The 16,715-nt window shown below is 39.2% G+C and overlaps 1 long non-coding RNA gene across 1 annotated transcript in view; it reads right to left on the bottom strand.

The window, feature by feature from the left end:
- Positions 1-427: 427 nt before the first annotated feature.
- The window catches only part of LOC105993564, a 29,364-nt gene continuing 13,076 nt past the window's right edge, over positions 428-16,715 (bottom strand). Inside the window, exons 2-3 of the long non-coding RNA XR_001175461.1 lie at positions 5,579-5,692; positions 428-622 (exon numbers count right to left, since the gene is read on the bottom strand). This is a non-coding gene — a long non-coding RNA (uncharacterized LOC105993564). The remainder of the gene's footprint in view (positions 623-5,578; positions 5,693-16,715) is intronic.

Raw genomic sequence — 16,715 nt, 5'->3', positions numbered from 1 at the left:
CTAGCTACCTACGATGGCTCACAGCTGTAATCCTAGCTACAGTGGCTCAAGCCTTGGATCCTAGCTACAGTGGCTCACGGCTGTGATCCTAGCTACTCAGGAGGCTGAGAGCTGAGGATCATAGTTCAAAGCCAGCCCAGGCAGGAAAGTCTGTGAGACTCTTATCTCCAATTAAAACCACTAGCAAACCGGAAGGGGCACTGTGGCTCAAGCAGTAGAGCACTGGCCTGGAACTGAAGAGCACAGGGACAGGGCCTAAGCCCCGAGTTCAAGCCCCATGACCCACAAAAAAAGAAAAAAAAAATGCAGGTGGGAGCAGAAGAAAGGTCAGGAATGAGCTGTGTGAGTACTCCCTGTGCTCAGCACTTCTATCTCCATGGCTACCTTGGTTTCATTTTGTTTTAATGAGAAAGCAACACAGTTTGGCATGCATGTTTTATTAAGAAGTGTGTTCAAATAGCCATCTCTACATGCTCTTCCCTAAAGAAGCAAACAAAGGGCAAACTAGCCAGCTCTGGACCCCTTGATGTTCCCCTTGGCCTTCCTCTCTTTCTTCTCAACTGGGTGGCTTGCTTCTTTAAGATCATCTTGATTGTGGGTTATTACTAGATACATTTCATAACTGAAGAAATGTAGAGTTAAAGGAGTTTAGAAAACATAGCCAACGTTATACACCAGAGTTAATTTTTTTTGTCTGTCATGGGACCTGAACTCTGGGCCTGAGCGCTGTCCCTCAGGTCTCAGCTCAAGGCTAGTGCTCTACCACTTGAGCCACAGTGCCACTTTCAGGCTTTTTTTGTTTATGCAGTGCTGAGGAATGGAACCCTGGGCCTCAGGCATGCAAGGTAAGCACTGTACCACTAAGCCACCTTCCCAGCCCACCAGAGGCAATTTTTAACATGAATGTTCTATTGGTGGGTAAGAGGTTCAGCTTGAAATGGCCAGGGCACAGGATGGGTTGGAGGTATCTTGGAAGTGGATGGGAGCTCAGGTATACCCAAATTCTGCTTCCTTAATTACTTCCTGACAGAGGTGAAAGGGATATGATTGCTCTGTACCTGGTGGGAAGAGAAGACAGTATGTGGGAGAGGCAGTTCATAACCAGGTGGGGGCAGCAGGAAGTAGGGCTTCCATGAATAGTGCATTCTCCTGAGGAGTCTACTAACAGGCCCTCCCAGACCAGATTAGAGGTAAAAAGCAGTTTGATTAACTGTAAATGTAACTTTGATCTCCTCAATTAACCTCTGATCCTGAAAAATGTTTCCAGAAAACTTTCCAAGCACACATGACAAGCTAGGTTGTAGCTCTGTGGTATGATGTGGCATATGCAGTACATGTGTCTGTGCTTAGTATGTAAGAGGCTTTAGGGTCCATCACTAGCACACCCACACACACACATACACAGACACACACACAGACACACACACAGACACACACAGACATACACATCATAAACAGACCATATAAAAATCGCAGAGGCCACATAATGAATGTGGAAGGAAGGAGCCCTGTTTAGCAGTAATAAAATAATGAATGCATTCTACTACAAAGGGAAGGAAAGAGAGGAAGGAACAGGAGCCAAATGAGCAATGGCCCCCCCAGAGGATAGTGTGACTTTTGTAGAGTACAATTGCCACAAAGAATATAATTTGCTTTAGTAATATGGTTTTTCATTTGGTTTCCAAGACTTGTCAGAGAACTAGGGAGTAATACACATACATTTAACATACTAAATTTGTATACATGATTTCTTTGCAAAAGCATGGACAAATGTCATATGAATCACTGTCTGTTGACCTAAAAAGTGCTACCAAATTATACTGATCACACCATATCAGAAGACCCTGGAGTGATCCAAACTAAATCTACCTGGTAGTAAGACCAGTCCATTCTTCTATTTAGAGTTGCCCATATATCATAAGTAAAGATGCATCACAAGTAAGACCCTCAAATTCTGAATTCCAATTTAAAATTATTAAAGCAAGATACTTTTGTCTTTTTTTTTTCTATTTTCTGGAGGCAGGGTCTTATAATATAGCAAAAGCTGGCCTAGAACTTACCATGTAACCCAAGCTAGGCTAGACTCTCCATCTTCCTGCCCCACCCCCCCAAGGGCTGAGCTTTCAGATTTCTACCACTTCAAAGCTACAGTAATTGATTTCATTTTTGGTGGTGATACTGAAGTTTGAACAGGAGACATTCTTTTCTTTGGTCAATTGTGGGGCTTGAACTCAGGGCCTAGGCGCTGTCCGTGAGCTTTTCTGCTCAAAGGTAGCACTCTATCACTTTGTGCCATCGCTCCAGTTCCAGTTTTCTGGGGATGATTGGAGATAAGGGTCTTAATGACTTTTACTGCCCCACCTGGCTTCAAACCAAAATCCTCTGATCTCAGCCTCCTGAGTAGCTAGGATTACAAGCATGAGCCATCAGTGCCTGGCTGAGACCCTGTATTTCTGAGGCAAGTATTCTACCACTTGAGCCAGTCCTTCAATCATTTTTGTTTTTGGTTCTTTTTCAAATCTGCCGTGGGCAAGCCAGAAACACTGTCCTACTAGCTAAACTTCCTGAGGCAATTAGATAGGATGTAAACTCTAATGTTCTGCTTGTTTCTTGGGATGTCACGCTAGCACAGAGTGACCAAGAACTATAACCTCCACCTCCCAAACTAAATTACAGACGTGAATCACTGCACCTTGCCTAAAGCAAGGTCTTTTAAATTTAGCTGTGTTTTCCTAGATGAGAGAGGAGGCGGGGAGATCCCACAAAGTTTTGATAAAAAGATTATTTACCAAACACCGTCATTCAATGTTTATGAAACCACATGATAAGATAGCACACAATGAACACTTTGACTGTTTAACTACTGTGAAGGAAAGAAAACCCAAGGGAAGGAGAACCGGTTTGAAAGCAATTTTAGGATTTCTGATACATAACTTTGGTGGCTGGCCAAATACCAGGGAGAATTTTCCTTCCAATTTCCTTTGAACAGCGGTAGAGATTTATGTAAGGCAGTGTAATTTAGTTGAGGAAAAACCGTGATTATGTCAGTTTGGCCTTACCCTTGAACTGACTTTACATTCTCTTGAGAGCTTGCTTGGCCTGCCCTGAAGTACTCAGTTCCAGAAAAAAATCTGCCCTATGCTATTAGAAAGAGTTTTTCAAGTACATTCCATTGGTAATGCTGATGGTTCACCAGGAGGCACTTGAAAAGATTAACGCTTTGGTTGTCTCCTTTGTTTTTTATTTTGAACTTTTGTGTTGTTTGTTTTTTGGTACTTTTAGTTTGTTTTATTTTGATCACTGCACAGCTAAACTACAGTCTGCCTGCCTGCCTGTCTCATATGCACTCTCGTATTTGCTCATGACAAAACATACTGACTGTTTTAATGGCACTAATAATTTTGTTGTCCTTGTTCTACTGTCCCTGTGAAAGTTTCCAAGGTCACACTTAATGATTTTTTAATGTTTTTCTTTTCATTGTTAGAATATTTTTCTGAAAAGGCCTGGGAAGGAGGACAAATTTTATTATTTCTGAGTTGAAAAAAAAAACTATGTTATTTTTCAAGAACAGTATTAGTTTGCATTCTAGTTAAAGGGGTTCCCTTTTACATTAGGGGCAAGAAATTCACACTGAGCAAGTTGTTCATGAGCCGATGGTTACCCTTACAATTATAATCATAAATTCACTTTCAGATTTAGATCAGAAGACACTATGGCTTTTAAATGTCAATATGTAGGGCTTGTACAGGCTAAAAAGAAGGCAGAAAGAAATAATCCTTAACTTAAATTCACATCTTATACCAGAAAAACTCAAAATAACCTGGAGACATATAAAGTGAAATAATAAAAAAAAAACCTTTAGAAAAAACACACAAATGTTATAGTTTGATGTCAAAAGCACAGTTCATAAAAGGAGAAAATGACAAATTAAACCATATCAAAATTTAAGACTTTTTGCTCTGTAAAAGACACTGTCTAAAGGAGGGGAAAACAAGCTACATACTGGCACAAAATACCTGCAAACCAGCTATTAATCATTTATGAGGACTATCAGTCCTCATGAGGATTAATAGCTGGTAATGTACAAAGGACTCTCAAAATTCAACAGTAAGAAAACGATTTACTCTAAATTCCCTATTTTTCTGATGTCGCATCCATTATTATATACCTGACTTCTTTTCCCAACTTTGTTACTTTCTGTCGTCCTAACAGCGGGGGACATTTCACTGCAATGAGTAGTTTTAACTCTTGCTTTTCAGAAATCCTCATTTATAATTGTGATTTCTAACTGGAGCATGTCCTTGGGAGATAGCTCTATAATTGGATCCTGACTCTTTGCTACATAAATGGACAAAGTACTTCCAATCTTAGTTACCTTATTGATAAGTTAAGGATAAAGCCACCTGTTTCACAGGCTTATTTTGAAGATACTTACACACAGTAAGCCCTTAATTTTTTTTTCTTCTTTTTCTCATTAAGAACTAAAATGCAGCTTGATTTTGGGATAAATACCTTGACCAAAAAAAAAATCTTTAGTTTTAGTTCCAAGGCTTCTTTCTATTTGGAAAACAGGAAATATATCTCTAAGGAGTATAGACTGTGGGTTAAAGTGAGGCTTGAAAATTGTGGATGAAGTGAGACTAAATTTAGTTCTTAAGAATTTCAATTTAGGGGGCTGGGAAGGTGGCTCAGTGGTAGAGCGCTTGCCTTGCATGCCAGAGGCCCTGGGTTCGATTCCTCAGAACCACATAAGCAAAAAGAAAAAAACCAGAAGTGGCACTGTGGCTCAAGTGGTAGCATGCTAGCCTTGAGCTGACGAGCTGAGGGACCGCTGTCCCTCAGCTCTCCAGGCCAAGAGTTCAGGCCCCATGACCGGACCCCAAAAAAAAAAAAAAAGAATTTCAATTTAGGAGAACACAATGATTATTTTAAGCCCATGTTGTCTAAGTCTGGGAAGCATAGCATAGCATTTATTATGATAAACCAATGGCAATCATATTGGTATTTAACTGCATATAGTAAGCCAAGGCAATCAAATACTAAGAAATAAATGTATATATTTAGACAAGCTCAAGACTGAAAGAAAAAACACTTTTGAATCAAATGATGCTGTTTCACGCATTTCACCTCCCTTCAGAAATACTTTTTAAGAAATGAACTCCCCCCCCAAAAAATGAACTCCCCACACGGTGATAAGCTTTGAATATGTCAGAGATTTTCAGTTATAGGTCAGCTAATTAAGCTACTGAATGGTAAGATCTAAACACCTATGATTTGAATTTCAAGGTAAGCGCTGAACATGGATCTCAGAGCTATGTGCAGGTCAGTCATGACAGTTGGGTTCTCTGGGCAATACTAACCTGAAAAAACTGACAAAGATGGAAAGCGGAGAAGCAAGTGTTATTCCTCTCATATTAATGTTTAAAAGCACAAGGGAAAGTATACTTAACTTTTGCTGGTTACTTGCTCTACTTATGAACAGTCATAAAACACAAAGTACCAAGGAATACTTGAAGACAAACTCTTCTCAAATATTCTTTTTAAACCATGGATATAAATTTGCAGAATGAGTGCTTACCTAGCAAAATAGCTTTGTTTTCGTTCCTTCTTCTCCTCCTTGGTATCCATAATACACAACCAAAAGTACAAAGTATTTGGAAAAGTTCTTCTTTTTAATCAATGACTCATAGCCCTGTAATTAAAAAATAAGAAAGCAACTATAAGTGAACAAGTTTATAATGGCCAATGTGAAGAAGAAAGCAGAGTAGAGTTACAGGACCCAAAACAAATGAAAGATAAACTTTAACCAGGAAACACAGTCACATGAGTCCAATACAAAATGTAAATGCTCCCTGGAAGGGGTGGTACAGGGAGGCAAATCACAAAACTACAATTGGAATTAAACCACAAGTCAGAATGTTGATGGAAAACCAATCCAAAGTACTTTCCTCAAAATTAACACTTATTTCAAAATGGACCCAAGAAAATTTATACTGACATTGGAAAATTATAGGCTAACTTTGTAGATGCTACTTATTTTTTAAAATAATAAACTCATCATCACTCTTTCCAAGTAACTAATAATGAACATGTCTCATAGACAATTACGTGGCATGGCTCTCTTAGGTGTTTGACAAGAATAATAAAAATAAAAATTACTTTGGTGATCTGTTTTATTTTGGATTAACACCCCAGCCAGAACATTCCATTTGAGCAAATGTAGAAACGAAAGGACAAGGATCAGGAAACCACTCTCCTTCCGGGTGTGTTCTCAATTCCCTGCTTCCTCTCTCCACTGATCTCCTCACATATGCTTACTAGCCAAGGTTTCAACCATTAATGAACGCTGTCTCCAGCTCCAAACTCCTTATACACCACTCTCATTGTGTCTACCTATTGCCTGCTTCAATCTAAATTTCCTGCAGAATGTTTACACTCCTGTACCCATCCTTTCACCTTGAAACAAAAGCATTTTCACAAATCAAATTTTAGTATTTTTAAGGTGGCAAAGAACATTCATGGATCAAAATTATTTCCTGAATTCATTAAACAATGCAATCCTAATACATAGTGCATGAAAAGTACTGTGATAAGTACCAGAGCTGCAGGATAATGGGACATGATATTTGGTCTAATGGAATTTATTGTCCTGTGAGAGAGACACAGGATTTCAAGGTAATGAGATAAGGGCTGTGCTGGAGGAGACACAGAATGCCACTGGAGTCTCCAGAAGGAACAATTAGCTCAATGGAGACATTCAACTACGTACATATTTCAAAATACCATGCGATATATAACAAAAATACATAATTTTACCTGTCAACTAAAAAAGTAAACTTTTAAGAAAGAATACTTAGTCATAATACTCAATGCTACCTTCCCTCACCCACCAAGCTTATGAGTATGGGCTTCCCAAGTAAAGATCCAGCTTGATCAAAAGCAAGGCGATACAAGAGTTCCCCATTGCTCCTGATAAAGTGTGAAGCAAAGGTATGGTGTGAGCTGAAGACAAAGGCTCAGAAAGGAACAGAGCCATAGAAGACCTTGTATGTCTGCTAAGCAGCTAAAACTTAGACATTATCTCCCACTGACTAATCCTACACTGCAGCTTGTTTGTCATCACCAAATGAGGATGCTGGACCGACAGCAGCACTTGCAAACAGTCACTACCAAATCTGGCAGAGCCAGTTCTGAGATAAAACCAATTTTCTCATCACACACACACACACACACACACACACACACACACACACACACACACACACACACACACACACACACACACGGAAATCATCAAAGGGTTTCATAGGAGGGATTATGACATAATCATAATATAAAGAATTCAGTTGGTAGGATCAAGAAAGTAGCCTCATGAGAAGTTATAGTAAATTACTTAAGGCTCCAACCTCAGAACCAAGAGATAACACAGAGAGGTATGAGTGCAAGAAGTATTTAGAAGGCAAATAGATTATTTCATAAAAACAACATAGGAGGAATGAAAACCACCCTCCAAGATTCTGCAGTGACAAGGCAGATTATGACAGCAAAGATACCATGAAATAGCATGAAAAGGACAGACTGGGCATGGAATAGAGAAGACGGAGATTAGAAATCAGTTGTGAACATGTTATCTTTGTGGTGCTCATTCAAAGTTAAAATTCAGCAGACATTTTATAACATCAAAAATTCAGAAGCCAGGTGTTTGTGGCTCATGCCTGTAATCTTAGCAACCTGGGAGGCTGAGATCTATGGACTAAGGTTCAAAGCCAGCCTGGGCAAGAGCAGCCGGCCATGAGACTCTTACCTCTAATTAACTACCAGAAAGTGAAGCTATTACTCAAAACGGTAGAGTACAAACCTTGAGCAAAAGTTACTCAGTGACATTACTCAGGACCTGAGTTCAAGCCCTATGACCAACAAAATAATGACACTAATAACAACAATAATAATAATCTGAGAGAATAAGGAAAGCTAGAGAGAAATTAGACATTATCAGCATATGGTTGTAGTTAGAAAGAAAAGAAAAACAATAACATGATGATGAGATCACTTTGAATGCTTGACAACTACCCATAAGGCCCTGCATAGAAACAATGGAAGACACAGTAACAACACAGGCTTGTTCACAAAAAATACGGGCTCGGCCCTCAAGGAGTTTATGACCCAGTGGGGAAAAGACACAGCAGATAAACTCTAAGATAGTAACTGAGAGCTGGACAATGAATAATAGTAAAAATCTAGAACACAGGAAGTCCAAATTTAATTGAGATGTGTAATGAAACAAAATTTTCAGGGCAATTAGGGTTTCAATATGTAAAGAAGAGAGAGAAAAAGAATTGCATAAAGATGGATTATCTAAAAGAGCAGGGCATAGTCAGACCAGCAAGACAGTGGCTATTGGTACAAGCACAGAGATACAGGACTAGAGATAGAGAACTAGACATAAAGGTTAGCCACAAACCTGTAAGGGGAACAACCATACAATGATTCAGAAACCTTTATTTCTAAGAAGCTGAAACAGAAATGCCAATTCATTTCCCTAATTCAACAGTACTAGCTACACTGAACCCATTTGGGGGCACATTCTTGTCTTTCCACAGAAGGCAATTGAAGATGGGTTAGAAAAGTAATGGGGCCAAGTTTACAATGTCCAGTACCTCAGCATAGACCCTATGGGTGGGAGCAAACGGAGTTAAAGTCATTGAGGAGTCATTGAAGATCTCCAACAGCACTGTATCAATGGAGGAGTAGGAGTAGAAGCCAAGCAATTTGAGGTAGGTAATATTCATTCAAGGGTCTGAATGATGAAAGAAGGAAAAGGAAAGATCATGGCTGAGTGTTCTCCTCTCCTGAGTCCCATCATTGTTTGGATGCATTGACCTCCTCAACTCTGGATCAATTAGAAATATCTTTCCCCAACCCTGACATCATTTGCTGTTCCCTCTCTTCCCTAATTCTACTTGACAACACCCCTGACCAATTGTGTACTCTCTCTCTCTCCCTCTCTCCTTTTTCCACTTGATATCTATACTTACTGAGAAGTACTTACTAGTGCCTGGTGAAACAAGGCCTCCTCACTTAGCTTCCTCAACTCTAAGAACAAGTTGCCCTCAAGGCAAACACCCCCATGTTTCATATGCTCCTTGTACTTTCCTAAACACCTGACACCACACCACTGGTACCACAGTATATAAAAAATCCACATCAAAGCTAAACAAACAGTTAAATTAAACCAGACTTGGGGATAAAGTCAGTTATAGGACAGACCAATACAAATTGAAGGACTCCTCTGAATGAAGAAGTATTGGAACACACAGGATATCGCCTTTGCCAGACTCCTCAGATTTCTGAAAGGATTAGAATCCACATCTCTCTGCCCTGCTGTAGGCCAAGTGGTTTGTTTTGAAGTTTCTCTTCTGTGTGATACAAATGATCTGTTTATTAGGTTTCTCCTCATGAATAAAAATGAAGTCATAACAACCTAATTGGATTTTTTTATATTGCAAGCTGAGCCAGAAACTAATGTTTGATTCCAGGAAAAAAATATTGACAGAAAGGAACAAAAGAAAAAAGAGTAAATGATCCAAGAACTGACATCTGGTGCTGCTGTGTCTATTTAGAACTCATCGGGCTTTTTTAAATATATATATTCTTTTAGATAAATTTTAAAAAACATGGTAATCTTTCACTTCCTTTCTGTGTAACTTTTTTAATTCCTTAAACAAGACAGATGTAGTCCTTGCAGCCAGAAACACACCAGTAGATTAAACAGAAGTAGGTAGAGAGAGGGTGCTATAAAAATGATTTGCACAGAACAGAACACCATACAGCAGCCTTCATGCTTCAGTGCAGAACCAAAGCTCTTTAAATCAATTTCTAATGGGAACTACATTTTCCATTGTAAGTGGTTATAATGGGCTCTTAAAAGCCTTCAGTTCATTTAATGTTGACTTTTCCACACATCAATTTACGCTAGACTCATCCAAACAGTAACTTAGAAGAGTTTCCTGCATTGATGGTGTATATAGACCAAAAGGAATTGTATAAGGGAACACAGGATGGATCTGTCTAAACATTCCTTTTTGCAACCTTAAATCAGAATAGTCAATTAAATTAAATTCAGATAGTTATTGGGCAGCCAGGTAATCGTGTCTCATAAATAATCCTAGTTACTTAGGAGGCCAAGTTATGAGAATTGAGGTTTGAAGTTAGTCAAGGTAGACAAATCAAAGAGACTCTTATTTCTAATTAACCAACATAAGTGAAAATGGAGATATGGCTCAAGGGGTAAGGTGCTAGCCATGAGCCAAAAAGCTGAGCAAGGTCCAGAGTTCAAGCTCTAGTACCAGCACAAAGAAAAAAGAAATAAAAGGCACATGAGAATGGGCCTCCCCTCTAAGACATGCATTTTGTATTAAAATGGAAGTGTTTTCTTTTTGACAACACAGCACTGTTTAAAGAGAATTTAAGCAGAGAACTTCAGAGACCTCCTTACTGCATCAAACCAGTATGAACTATGCAGAACAAGGAAGGGCCTGAACTCCACAGCTCCCTGAACTTACTTCTAACCTGTCAGGGCTAATCTAGGGTATCTATCAGCTGTTTTCCCAATAACATATTTCCTACAAAACAAATCAATGACAGGAACACACATTGAAGCTTTATTGTTCTAAGTTTGGCCAGTTGCTCCACACACCAAAATGTACCTTTTTTATGCAGACATTTCCTCCTAGAAAAAACACATTTTACCAAAATGTGACACGTGTTCATTATCTCAAAGCAACAATGTCGTCTAAACCAAAAAAAAGATGGGGCTGGGAAGATGGTTCAGTGGTAGAGCGTGTGCCTTGCATGCCTGAGGCCCTGGGTTCGATTCCTCAGCACCACATAAGCAAAAAGAAAAAAGCTGGAAGTGGCGCTGTGGCTCAAGTGGTAGAGCGCTAGCCTTGAGCTGAAGAGCTGAGGGACAGCGCCCAGGCCCAGAGTTCAGGCCCCACAACTGGACCCCCCAAAAAAAACAAAACAAAAAATAAATAAACCAAAAAAAGATAGTCAAAGTCCAGTGTTAACTAAGGTCAGAAATTTGAATACTTTAACAAGAAACCTGGAAACAAAGATACAGACCTAAACATAAATGTTAGCCACAAACCTTCCTGCAAAGGGAACAACTAGTAGGTAATGTCACCCAAATACATAATGTGTCACAAAAACTTAAAGTTGCAATGACAAAACTCAAATGTAATGGCAGGGAAAGAGCCATAAAGGGAGGTGCAAAGCAAAGTGATAACCAAGGAAAGCTACCAGTCCACTACTGAGAAAATGAGATGAGATCTTTGAATGGTAAAAGTAGCAAAGAACTCGATGAGTGAGTCATCTTTTCTCTACTTAGGGTCCTTAACTGGACCTGTAAATAATTAAACTAATAATGTGAGTTTAAGTGGACTGTTTTTTTTTTCTAACTGAAGAGATGTGAAAAATTCCATCAAAGCTCCTAAATAGTCTATGTCTGGCCCACTCAGATCAGAACATGTAAAAGAACATGCAAATACATGTGAAATAAAAGAACTGGAAACTGCCAAATCTGTGAGACATGCCATAAGCCTGAAAGTGAGCAAAGACCCTGAAAAGTTTCAGCAGAAGTTAAAAGGGGACTGTGGAGCAAATCATATAGACCTCAGCCAAATCTGAGAAATGATCACTGAGTGCAGGTTAGTAAGCACCTAGTAGAGAAAATAGTGAATCCTGAGAGCCAGGATATGCTGTGAATACCAACCATCCAGAACAACAAGGCAGAGTCCTTTCTAAAACATCTACCATGGACCAAGAATCCCACGGCAAATACAAAGGAAGGACAGCTCAAGAAGAACTAGCAGCTGCAACAACACCCTCAGCTGGTAAAGGAGAAATGGTGAGGGCTCTGACACTGCCAGACACAGAGAATCACAGAATATAGAAGGGGAGCACCTGACTCTACCTTGAAGAAAAAGGAAAGGAGTGTCAGGGACAAATCACAGATGACGCTAGTACTGAGCTATGAAGGTAGAGCAGGCATCTCCAGATGGTGAGTGCAGAAAGGCCAAGCAGTGGGAAGGGAATGTATGGTGTTCATGGAATCCTGGTCTGGTATAGCTGGAGGGGCAGGGCTGGTGGAAGAGAGGATGCTGGCATAATCAACCTACAATGATCTAACTTCCTTCTGTGACATAGCTTCTATTCCAGGGGATTGGTTAAAAGAAGGAAGTATAACTGCACTTAAAAAACATTGGGTCAGTTTCTTTTGAGCTGTTTATGGACAAGTTGGAGATCTGCGGGCTGGATGTGTAGTAGATGTTTTCATAATTAGATGGATTAGGAAAATCATTGACCATACCAAAGGGTAATTGCTGACTCACCGACTAACCTCAGCTTGCAGCTGGAGGCCGATCCCAACCTTTGACCTGCCTGGAGGAATGTTAGTAGCAAAATGCAGTATTCTTTCAGAAGCCACTAAATGTGCCCTTCTTGAATGAAAAGATAGATGCCTCCTTAGAAACATTTTGGAAAGATACAGAGCACCCAGGTTAGAATGCTGGGATTTGGAAAGACCCCAAGTGTATGCAGAAGGGAGTAAATTATTAGGAAGAAAATTTATTCCATAGGAATCTGGAGTTTTACTGATGAGGGGTTAAGGAAAGAGAGAGGTAGAGCTTAGTGTTCATACAAGTGAAGATGAATTATGGTTTTAGATGTTACTAAGATCCATATATCTAGTGTTGTGATTCAACTATGAACTCCCCCCACACACACACACAAAACCCACCATAAATGCAATCAACCAGAATTTTAAAAAACGGAATTCCTTGCTAGCACTTTTCAGTATTAGACTGTGTCAGGGTTGCAGTTAGATCCAAGTCTCACATGACTGGAGAAATACTGAGTGATAAGGTAAACCAGAACTGTTAAATGACATGCAATTAAATTGTTAGCCAGGTAAGGGTAACTCAAACCTGAACTCCTAACTACTCAAGAGGCTGATATCTGGAGAATTATGCTTTAAGGCTAGCTCTGGCACAGAATTTTGCTACATTGCATTTCAAAAATAACCTGCAAAAACAAAGCTAGAGACATGGTGCAAGTGGTAGAGTTCTAGCTAGCAAGTTCAAGGCCTCACAAACAAACCTCAGTACAGAAATAAAAAAACACCTATATTTAGTAAAAAGAATGGATAGATCTTCAAAAGACAAAGGAGTCTCCATTAGACAAGGAACAGTTCTCAACCTCATAAAAATCAACACCTTCACCTAAATGGTTTATTATATGGCTTTTATAGTATTGAAATGAAATTCACAGACAGTATAACCTTCTTACACAATTTTATAAATTCAATAGAATGCCCCCCCAAAAAATCTGATAACAAGTATTTCAAAAGGTCTAAAATTATTGGGCTTTAAATATGAATGAAGTGTCAAAAAAGATTTTGAAACAGGTATTTCCGTAACTAAATCCTCAGGCACAAATTCATGTAAAGGCATGAACTTGTACTTGCTTCTACAGGACCACCTTAGTGATCAGAGAAATTAGATCAGAAACCATTTTACTATATACAATAAGTACAGGAAACTGAAGGCACTGAGGGGTAGGGATAAATAGGGTAGATGGAAGCAAATCGGGACTGGTGTGGAATATTGTGATAAAAACTAGTACTGTAAATAATAACCAGATATTCCCATAAACGATCATTTGAAACAAATCTGTTTATTTTTGGTAGGCTGTCCTAATAATTGTCATAAGATCCTATAGAAGAAATCAACTTCCTGATTATAAGGGACAGTTCTTTATTTTCTTCATGTTTGCCACACACTGTAGAACATTAGGCACCTCTCCTTCCCCCAAGAAAATACCAGTAAGTGTCCTCCTGTGCTCCCAATATGTTCTAGGGGATGGGCTGGGTACTCTATCCATTGAGAACCACTATTAAGAGATAAAGTCAAGCCATATGGGTGAACTAATATTTTCCATTAATTACTGTTTTTTAATTCAAAAATTAAAATTCAGGGCTGAGAAGGTGGCTCAGTGGTAGAGTGCTTGCCTCACATGCATGAGGTTCGATTCCACAGCACTACATACACAGAAAAAGCCAGAAGTGGCACTGTACCTCAAGCACTAGAGCACCAGACTTGAGCTGAAGAGCTGAGAGACAGTGCCCAGGCCCAGAGTTCAAACCCCACGACTGACAAAAAAGAAATTAAAATTCACCAAGGCTGAGATTTTATAAACTCTAATCACCTCTTTTCAATATGGCATGCATTTTCTGAATAACACAGAACCACTTTTGTTACTAAGACAAAGCAACAGTTTAAAACAAGACAGGCCTGGTCAGAATCCAAATTCTACCACCCACAAGATGTACTGTATAGCCTTGGGCAAGTTGCCCAATTTCTCTAACCCTTATCTGGAAGAGAACTGTAATAGAGATTGCATGTGCCTAACAGGTGTCTCTCAAGAAATGTCTCTGGAATCTGGTACACTGTGAAACTGAAAATCCTATTATCTTATTCATTCATTTCAGTGAATTCCAGTATTTCATGAAATATCACTTTCAACAATGTCTGAAGAACTGGATTCAAATTTGTCCCAAATAGGAAAAACCATATAGAGCCGGGTGCCAGTGGCTCACGCCTGTAAGCCTAGCTACACAGGAAGCTGAGATCTGAGGATCATGGTTCAACACCAGCCCAGGCAGGAAAGTCCTTGTGACTCTTATCTCCAATATAACCACTAGAAAACCAGAAGTGGTGCTATAGCTCAAGCAGTAGAGCCCTTGCCTTGAGCTGAAGAGCGCAGGGATAGCGCCCAAGCCCAGAGTTCAAGCCCATGACTGACAAAAAAAAAAAAAAAATCTAGATTTGAATAGTAACAATATGCTCCCAAGGTTTTGTCCCATGGCAAGAAGTTAATATTCTCAGTCTTTTCAGATAATATGAAGTTCAGAAAGATTAAACAACTTACTCAAGGTCAAACTACCACAACAGTCAGACCCAGACTGATCAGCTCATGTCTGATCCTAAAGAGAGAATCTCTAATGTGATGACCTCTGCAGTAATAAGCCTGTTAGAGATTTTCACATCAACTTCCTGGTTCTTCCTGGATTTCACCACAGCTAAACCCAACAAGGGGCTGAACAGCAATCTTCTGGCCAATTGTCCTTGAGGATGTGAATGCTGATCTGTTTTCCTGTTACTTATAGCCGCATATTTCTAAATGTACTGCAGTGAATTTGTCATCAAATATATCTTGCTGAGATTAGACGAAGAGCTATATGGAAAGTCACTCTCATAATAATTCATTAAATTAATTACCTCTTCAATGTTAAGAACAGAAGTAATGAAATGTCTTTGATTATGCTAGCAGTATTTCTCTTTAGCAGCTGGAAAATTCCTTTGTATTGTTCCAAAATGTAATTGTCTGCCAATCTAATTATTTCTTCACAGAAAACAGATCGGTAAATATAGAAAATCAGAATGTGCAATATTGATCTTTTTTAAAAAATTGATTTTAAGCTACAAAAGTCATTTTTAAGCACTAGGATTGTAGCTCTTTTTTAGAACAAAAAAGTATGGACCTACAAAAATTCTATAAATTGTTTTAATATGTTAAATGTATCATCTGACACTCAGAAGATACAAGTCAGGCTTAGCTACTTTCTTTTTGTTTTTTTTTTTTTAGGCTTAGCTACTTTCTATCTGCACACATAGGATAGCAGGATAAATCTGCACTAAATCATGAAGTTATTACAGGTACTGAGAGCAGAAAGGAGTGTATTGTGCTGACTTCAGCTCCTAACCCTAAGAGAAAACTTCCTTTAACTTATCATCAGTCACTAATACCTCCTGAATGCACATAATTGGCCCTCATGCGAGAAGTGGGGAAAAAAATCACCCACAATGGTATTTTCCTCTACTGATTCTCCAAGATTTGATCATATTAGATTATCTCCAAGATAAATCTAAAGGTGATAAGACCTAAATATCAATTAATAAGCAGGTGAAATGCAGAATTTTATTCTCAGTTCTGGAATTCTTTATTTACTATAATAACTTTCATTACTTTATTATGACTGATTTCCTAAAATCACAGACATTTTCTAGCCCAGCCCCAAAAGAAATAAGCTCCACCATCTTCTGCAGTCATTGCACTGTTAGAGAACTCTACAAAGCTTTGCAGAGAATGGGTGCTAATGTGCACTGCTAGCTGGTGACCAACGCACAGAGCCAGTGCCACCACCCAGCATAGGTCCTTGTCTTAAACCATGCCACAACTCTCTCTATTCCAGAAGTAAGTATGAATAGTGCTACTACTATTACTGTTACTGCTGCTACTACTATTACCATTACTGCTACTATTATTATTACTGCTTGGTGTGATGGTAGCGATGATGGGTCTAAATCAAAAGTTAACTGATGAAAGAAATAAACCACAATATACTTTAATGGCTAAACTGTTCAAATAAATGCCTTTCTAAAAGGAAAACCCAAAGGGCTGGGAAGATGGCTCAGTGGTAGAGTGCATGCCTTGCATGCCTGAGGCCCTGGGTTTGATTCCTCAGCACCACATAAGCAAAAAGAAAAAAAAAGGCGGAAGTGGCGCTGTGGCTCAAGTGGTAGAGCGCTAGCCTTGAGCTGAAGAGCTGAGGGACAGCGGCCAGGCCCAGATTTCAGGCCCCACAACTGGACCAA

The sequence above is a fragment of the Dipodomys ordii genome, unplaced genomic scaffold (genome assembly GCF_000151885.1).
Source record: "Dipodomys ordii isolate 6190 unplaced genomic scaffold, Dord_2.0 Scaffold97, whole genome shotgun sequence".
Lineage (NCBI taxonomy): Eukaryota > Metazoa > Chordata > Mammalia > Rodentia > Heteromyidae > Dipodomys > Dipodomys ordii.
Note: the sequence above shows the minus strand (reverse complement) of the source record. Positions and strands in the feature narration are given on the sequence as shown.